The sequence below is a fragment of the Cricetulus griseus genome, chromosome 2, assembly GCF_003668045.3.
Source record: "Cricetulus griseus strain 17A/GY chromosome 2, alternate assembly CriGri-PICRH-1.0, whole genome shotgun sequence".
NCBI lineage: Eukaryota > Metazoa > Chordata > Mammalia > Rodentia > Cricetidae > Cricetulus > Cricetulus griseus.
Window position 1 is genome coordinate 105,212,579 of NC_048595.1, and position 7,528 is coordinate 105,220,106.

Here is a 7,528-nt window from a genome sequence, read left to right on the forward strand (position 1 = left end):
TTGATTTCTTGCATCTTTTGGTTTGTCTTGTCTTCCATTTCTCTGAAGGATTTCCTCATTTCCTCTCTTAGGTTCTCTATCATCTGCATAAAGTTGTTTTTAAGGTTGCTCTCTTCTGCTTCATCTGTGTTAGATTGATCAGGTCTTGCTGGTGTAGAGTCCCTATTGGTTTTTCCTGTTTGTTGGATGTGTCCTTATATTGTCGTCTTCCCATCTCTTCTTCCAGTGGGTGCAGGTGGTGTCTCTTCCTTTCCTGGTGTGTATGGGTCCAGGGTTCTCTTCAGGTGGGTGCAATTGGCTCCAATATTCTAATGGATTATAATGTGGGTGAGGCACTCAATCTCCAGGTGGGAGAATGTAGGACTAGCACAGAGATGTCAGCCCACTCTGGGTTGCTTGGTCCTTAGGGGCCCAGTTGACCTGCATGCAGACCCTTGGGCAGGAGTTCCCAGAGTGGACAAGCAGAAGTTGTGCCCAAGTCAGGGGCCAAAGCAGCTCACCTCTGCACTCTCTGCACTCTGTACTGCCTAGGGGCGGAGTGGTCCAGTGATCTCAGAAGAATCAGGGTCCCTCGGTCCTAAGGGACAGATTCAGTCTGCCTGCAGAATCCGGGGCGGGATTTCCCAGAGTGGGCAGGCAGAAGTTGGGCCCAAGGAAGGGCAGGGTAAAGAATTTTTGCAACTGTGTTGAGCTACCCATTGTTCACATTTGTGGCACAGAATCCAGTTTATTTGTTTAAAGAAAACTAAATTCTTGAATTGTCATAACAGAAAGAATTGGTATTTGTGATGAACAAAAGAGTTAAGAAAGCTAATAAAAACTCTGAATAAAATCAGATCATGTACTTAGAGGAGCAGGTGCAGGTCAGGCAGAATACTTAAAGTACAACTTTGGGTAGAAAGATTTGCCCTTTATATTTGTTTTGTTTTTAGAAAAGGTTGAATTTGTAGTAAGATTTTGTAAACTCAAAAGAGAAAACATAAAATAAAAGTAGGAGGGAAAATACCTACAGGCTATAGATTACTATTGCAAATCAGGTGATAATGAAAGAGAAGTGTGAAGTTTTAAAGTGTTTGGAAGTTGCTACTGAGTATGTAGACATGTAGAATACTCAGTATAGATTTGTGACTTAGGACTTTACTAAGGGATTCCTTTGGGAAATCTCTTTTCCACAAGATTAGGTACATAATATTTATGCAGTTGTGGAAGTCATTCTCTACCATACATTGCATCTGAAAGAGACAGAATGCACACTTGTGTGGGTCTAGACCCCAGGAATTTGGGAACTTCCATGAGTCACTAGGATGGACATGGGGAGGCACCATTCAAAATCACTTTAATGGAAGAACAAATATCTCCTCGAAGCTGTCTGTGCCTGTGCCCTTAAAGACACCATTCATCTGTTCATGGTTTCAAGGATTGTCTATGTATGAGAACTGTGGGACCCAAGGTCTGCCTCCTTGTGTTGTTACTGAACCAGATTATAAAGAGACAGCCTTGTCATGTGAGGGCCATATTAAGTAGGGTACCCAACTGGTGGCAGCTCAGACTGCTGGATGAGCAGAGTCATCATGTTTATCTGTCCCACTCCCAAGCCATGCATCCTTCATCTCCCTTCCACAACTAATGACCAAATGGCTCCTTCTGAAAATGAAGTTCTTTTCAGCATCTGATTTCCCACAGAGACCAAACTGCAACATTTGTCAGTGATGATGTTAGCCAGTAATCATTTTTAGGACATAATTTGTGGCAGATTGGGAGGGAAATATGAATACAGTTTTGTTTTGTTTTTTTGAGTTTCAAGACCTCTAGAAACAACTTCAGTTTATGACACAGAAATTCCAACATTTCTGATCCCCTTAAATGTGAAGTTTTTGTTTGAAAATTTCTTATGTATCTTTCAACAACAAGAAAATGTTTTATTTTCATTGCTCTGCTTATCTCCTTAGAATTCTCTATACTAACCTGGGTCCCAAGGTTCCCTTAGTCTCCATTTTCATCATTTTTGTTCTTCTCTGTTGGCTACATAAAGTTTAAAATCTTAAGATGGACAATAGTTTGGCTATTTTTATCCTGCAGTTTATCACAGAAAGTTTATCCAAAAAAATTCAAACTTTAGCTTCCATGTCAGTCTCTCATTTAACTATTATTTCAAAAACCACTGAATGGTTTCTGCAAAAATTGTATATAATTCAAACTTCATTTTAGACACAGCTTCATTTAAGTCCAGGAAGCTCTTTTTATGTTTACTTCTAAACCTATTTAGTATTTGTCTTAGTTCATTTATAACAGGCATATTCACTTTAAATTTTTAAACCTTATCATGTAATGATAATAAAATTGTTAAAATAGACTTCAAACTGTGATATTTTGTATAAAGTGCTTGATTAACATTATTTTTTTAATCTTTTAAATTAGCACTTAAAGGAGAGATTATTATTTTTGCAACCTTTTGTGAGTGAAGAAGCTAAAACCAGCTAGAAGAACTTTATTGATATGACTCATAAATAGGAGAGTGTGTCACCAAAGGGGCAATGTGGTTGAAGGGAAAGATTCTGGAAAATTATGTCAATTTCAAGTTACACACTTTTATCATTCTGGTATTCTTAATGATGTCAATGATGCAAACAGGTGAATTTGGAATTTGTGCAAAGGACACTGGGAGAGGGTTAAGGGGAAGTTCTCCATACAGAAGTCTGATCACTAGGTCCAGTGTGATGCCTTCATTTTTGTTTATTATTGATAATTTTCCTAGGGAGAATTATTTTAGGGAAGCTATCATCATGATTAATGTGAGCCACATTTTGCAATAAGTCAATACCATTTACTATTGAGAAATACTATTTGGAATGTGCTATATTTTTAACAGTAGGAGGTATAAGAAGAAATAGCACCGTTGGAACATTTATCTACAGGATCGGAATTAGTGTCTAAATGTTGTATTTGGACCCTTGACAAGAATATGAAGAATAAAAACCATGTCATGAATTCATTTGAAAAGCATTCATGGCATGTATTCAAACACTGTCTCTTAAACACTGTTCTCTTTAACCTTCACAACAATCATCTAAGATGATATGCAAGGCTTAAGCTTCTCATATGCTGTGTGTGTATGCCCCTATCTCCATCCAGGCTGCTCAGGCTATGAACCTTTTGCTGTATTTCCTAGATGGGAGGAGTTTGTTCTCTGGGGAAGATACAGAACAGGTCCTCAGCCTCCATTCTTTTTTTGTCCTTTAATGGAAACCAGTGAGGAGAATCTCGGGTCATGGCTTTGGAATGAATATTACACTGTCTAGAAAAAGAGCAGCTTTGAAGGTCAAATGAGCTATAGGACAAATGTCCTATCATCCACAGGGAATTAAATCACTCATAGTTTTGTTTACCAAACAAAGTAAAATCTCACTTGTTACGTTAATCTTTTTGTTATCTTTCACAGAAATCTGTCCGAAAAGTTAAGAACATGGATCAGGAGCAATTTAACTAGCTATGTTTTTGGAGTTTATTTTTAAATGATCTTAGCCAAGGATAAGAACTTTGAATGCTGTAAGAAACCAAATAAAGATGAATGAGGTGGTGTGAATACAGATGTGTCAAGCTAAGGTTATGAGGACACAAACGAATTGTACTATCAAGCAAACATGTGAAGCTATAAAAGCCCAGAAGAATGCATCAGTCTGCAGAGGTTAGAACTGGTCAATAATTATCACCCTACAAGGAAGATGGACTAGGGGAAAATAGAGAGGGAACATTTAGAATGGATTCTCAGGAAAGCCCACTCTATTAAAATGGCATTTTTAGAACAATCTATTTACCACAGGAAGCTGTGAAAATGCCATTATCAGGACAAGGAAGGATTGGACTCTCAGGACCAGAAAAGCAAGTGCTAGAAGGCACATTAGTGGGAACCGAAGACAGCAGTCTCCCTGTTATTTACTCTTTCTACACTGTTTACCCAGAATCTTCTTTGTCCTTGACTAACAGAGAAAATACTGAGAGAAGTAGGGTTGTACCCAGGTGACTGAGCTGATTTCTTGGGTCCACCAAAGCAGACGTGCTTAGCTCACTCAAGTGTCACAGATAATCTCAGGCTTGGCTCGTGTTCTTAAGGGCAAAAGGCTTTCCAAAGAAAAACTCCCAACTGTCTCCCAAGCTTAAACAGATTTATTTTGCTGTGGACATACAGGTATTTGTTCATGAAAACTATAATTATTCATGAAAGACACTTTGTAACTTATTTATCAATCTAACACAGGATAATTTAATTATTGTTATTATTAACATTATACTATAGATTACACTCAGTGGAATCAACTGTTTTCAGATGGATACTATGCAGTTTCTGCTATTTTTTAAAAAAAATTATTAACTGCTGAAATTTAATAGAAAGTATCACATAGGTAAAACAAAATTCTAATTCTCAAGTTCACTGAGCTCAAAACTTATAAAACTATAATAATAACAGTATCATGGTGTTAGCATAAGGAAAGGGATATATGCAGATCCACAAGCACATTCTCAAACACATTATCAGCTACTTTTGAAATTGGTGACAAGCTAACCCATTGGATGAAGGAAAATCTTTCCTAAAATGTGTAATAAGTAAACAATCTCACAGAAAAATCTCAGGTTCTTTGGCTCTTAAAATCTTTCTGTCCCCTCTTCAGGATTTTCCTGAAGCGGTTTTTGTTTTCTCATCTGGGTGAGCATGTTCTCTTCCTAGCCGAGAGACAACGAATTCTTCCATTTACTTAAATGAAATATGGGTAGTACTAATCAATTTCTAAAACAGAAGAATCCTAGTATTACCAAAGTGATGTTTCCTTAAAGTTACATTGCCACATATAGAATGTTTTCTCAATAGAATAGTCTGCATCATTTCCCCCAAAAGGTATTTATAGTCACTTTAATTCTTATGTGAACTCTTCTGTTTCCAACTCTTTGATTTAGTGGGTTCTTCTTAACAATTTACACATAGTATTTGGACTTTAGTCTAAGCCCAAAACATTGACCTTTGTTTGTCTTCTACCATAAAAATAAAGTTGTCTATTACATATATAAAATCCCTTTATTGATGTAGCCTCTACTCTGCATCCCTGGGGTCACATCAGTTCCTCCTTTGCTGGGATAAAATTTTCCACCTGCTCTGGGTTTATGCCTCATCTGACTTGATGCCCTTCGTTCCTCTACTGAATCAAGCAGAAAGTCTCATCAAGACAGTATTTAATACACATCTGTAGGCACATTAAATCCTATTTTCAGTAGCAGCTCTGATCCAGACTGAATTTGATGTTTAGACTTCTAGAAGCATCATCACATTCAAAAGGAACTTTCTGGGAGATGGAAAGATGGCTTAGTGGTTAAGAGCATGTAATGTTCTTGAAGAGAACCTAAATTCAGTGCCCAGTACTCACATTGGGCAGATTACAACTGCCCAGAACTCCATCTTTGGTGAATTTTTCCCTCTTCTGGATTCCACAGGACCTATATTCCTGTGTTCGTGGTTGCACACAAGCACAGACATACAAAAATGCAGCCATACAGATACACACACACCCTAAATTAATTTATTAATTCTTTTTTAGACAGCTTGTAGGAACTTTATTTTCCTTCCACCTTTTCCCCCTTTGCTCAGGTGTCGGCAGAGCAGCTCATGAACACTCAGTGATGGCTCCAACCCACTTGGTGGCCTGTGCTGTGAGAGATGCTGACCGATCCTCCGTGACTGGCTGAGCATTCCAGTCAGCAGGGAACTGCTGGATGGGTGTGGAGGGTACCTGCACACTCTTAGACCAGACAGCCACCTCTGGCTGTGCAGCAGTGAACTCGGGCGCTGGTGCAGTCCATTCGCCCTGAAATTCCTCCTTGGTCATAGCAGCCTTTTTATCCATCTCAATCTGCTCTGGGTCTCTGTAGAATTAAAGGTCAGTTAAACCCTCCCACAGGGGCGCACAGGACATAGTGTCATGCATGCTCACGTGGAAGACTTCCAGGGCCAGCATCTACCATATCAGACCCACCAAATGTGCTCCCTTGTTGTTGCATGGGATGGTGTCCACACAGCGCAGAGGGAGAGTCTGTGTTACAGAGATACTGGGCAGGTTGACATTAGACGCCTCTCTGAAGGGCATGGCATCAGTCACCACTAGAAAACTTGGCACCTAATCCTCCCTGAGGAGTTGATGTGGGATTGGATAGGGGATGACGAGGGACAATTGGAGAAAGGGACGGAGAGGGAACTGGGATTGATATGTAAACTAAGGTTGTTTTCAATTTAAATCAAAATTAATTTTAAAAAAAGAATGAAAACTGTGGCTCCCTGAAGGATGCTTGGATCTGGTTATTGAAGGTCCCAGGAGTGAAACAGCCAGCAATTGGAGTGGCTCCAGTGCAAGTAGCAAACTTAAGCAAGGGTCACTGCCCAGTATTCCTGGAGGAGATGGGGCTGCCATCAGCCGGGTTCTCAATGACAGCAATAGCCCCAGCTGCAAGCAGCCGATTCTCCCAGGTCTTCTTCAGACTTAACGATGTAGATACCATCACTTTTTTCTTATTGATGCACTGTTGCATCTGAAAGTCAAGGTTGGTACCACCTAAATGGGTTCCTGTAGCAAGGTAATTGAGGACATTCTCCTCCCTCATCTACAGGACATCAGGGGCTCCAGACATTGTGTAAGTTTCTCTTTAAGTTACAAGGGGGATCTAGAACAATGCCCCTGTCCCAGTGCAGGGCAGAAAGGCTAATTTTTTAGTTCATAAAAACAAAGTCAACCTTCTTATTTCTACTTAATGGATATTTCCAACTTTAATATCAAATAGAGCATGGTCCACTACAAGAGCCCACAATTATCAGTTAGAACAAAACATCAAAATCATTGTCTATGTAATTTATAATCTCTAACATGACATTACTCTATCCCTAAAACATTATCCACAGTTTATCTACTATTAGAGCACCTTTGAAAAATATTGTGCACTGTAATTCAAACATTTTGCCATTTCCAGAACATGCTAGGTTCAAAATCTAATGTCTAAAGATCATATATTTATTGATTTATTCAAGATTTGCAGATGGTAAATTAGCATTTACTGATGTCTCAATAAACTACAAGTACATGAGAATGTTAAGATAATCCTATAAAGTGAAAATTCATCAAATTTATGCTAGAGAAAAATGATATTTTACCAAATTTTGTATAAATAAGGAACAGAGCTGGGATTCTATATCTCTGTTTTCCCAAAATATTTATTAGGTAATTGTTCTGCTTACTGACAGAGAATACTATGGGCATGAATATGAACCACGAATAAACACTTCCTCAAAGAAATCACATTCTGCTTCAACAACAGTTGAGAACTTTCCTAGTCTTCATGACCCAGGTTTCCAAGGGCTATTCAAGCAGTCAGTGTCACAGTCTTGAGTTTTACCTGAGAATCCTCATTGCTTTGCTCTCTGTCCTGGTTTCCAGTCTTACACTTCCCTCCTGATTGTGTCTCCTTCGGAATCCATTAAAAAACTTAACTTACA

At 38.8% G+C, this 7,528-nt stretch overlaps 1 pseudogene; it reads right to left on the bottom strand.

The window, feature by feature from the left end:
• Positions 1-5,651: 5,651 nt before the first annotated feature.
• Positions 5,652-6,669, bottom strand: LOC100761864 (annotated as a pseudogene).
• Between the last annotated feature and the right edge of the window lie 859 nt (positions 6,670-7,528).